This window comes from Cebus imitator, unplaced genomic scaffold (genome assembly GCF_001604975.1).
Source record: "Cebus imitator isolate Cc_AM_T3 unplaced genomic scaffold, Cebus_imitator-1.0 Scaffold30, whole genome shotgun sequence".
Classification (NCBI taxonomy): Eukaryota; Metazoa; Chordata; class Mammalia; order Primates; family Cebidae; genus Cebus; species Cebus imitator.
The window spans coordinates 3,531,105-3,532,115 of NW_016107345.1; positions in this window are offsets into that span (position 1 = coordinate 3,531,105).

The following is a 1,011-nucleotide window of genomic DNA, read 5'->3' on the forward strand; positions in this document are numbered from 1 at the left end:
CTGGCTTTTGACCAAACAGCTGGGCATACAGTGTACCTAACTAGCCTAGTCAGTCTCGCACATAATTGTAACCATATATCAGTTCCCCATTCACAACAGAGAAAACGGCTTTGTGTTACCCGATGTTAATATTTAGTATATTTCTTGGCTTCTTGAACTGTGACACTTCCTTAATGATCCTTTTTATAAATTCAAACAATTATATTACATATTATCAAAATCAAAGAATGTGAAAACAAGGGCTTAGAAACCACTTAATCTAGTGTTTCTCAAATTGTTTCCAGGTCTTGAACAATTCTGAGGCCCTGATGAACACTGTCTTCCCAAGAAAATGCTTATACACACACAGTTTTGCATATAACCTCAGCTGCTGGGTGTTGGGTAAAGCAAACCTAAAGATCTCAGATAAAAATCAAGATCTTATTTCACTGTTGAGTAGGAGTGGCCTGGAGAAACAAAGAGATGCCATGTTTCTCCCACTGTCTTTTTCCTCTGCCAGCACCTCCTACCCTATTCTTACCTGAGTGAAAGGAGTAAGTATATGGGCAACAGGGCACAGGGCTCAGAGACTTCTAAGGTCCTTTGTAAGCTGGTCAGTCATTGTTCTTTATTTTAATTTTTTACAAAGTTTATAGGTACATAGTAGGTATATATATTTTGGGGTTACATGAGATATTTTGATACAGGTATGATAATCACATCAGGGTAAATAGGGTATCCGTCATGCCAAGCATTTATCCTTTGTGTTGCAAACAATCCAATTATACTCTTTTATTTTTAAATGTACGACTAAATTGACTATATCAAAAATCAGTCAATGTTGGGGTGAATATGTTGAAAGGGGGACACTTAGACTGCTGATGGGAATGTAAATTAGTACAACCTCCATGAAAAACAGTGTGGAGATTCCTTAAAAGGACTAAAAGTAGATCTACCATTTGATCCAGCAATCCCACTACTAGGTATCTACCCAAAAGAAAATAAGTCATTATACAAAAAAATACACCGATT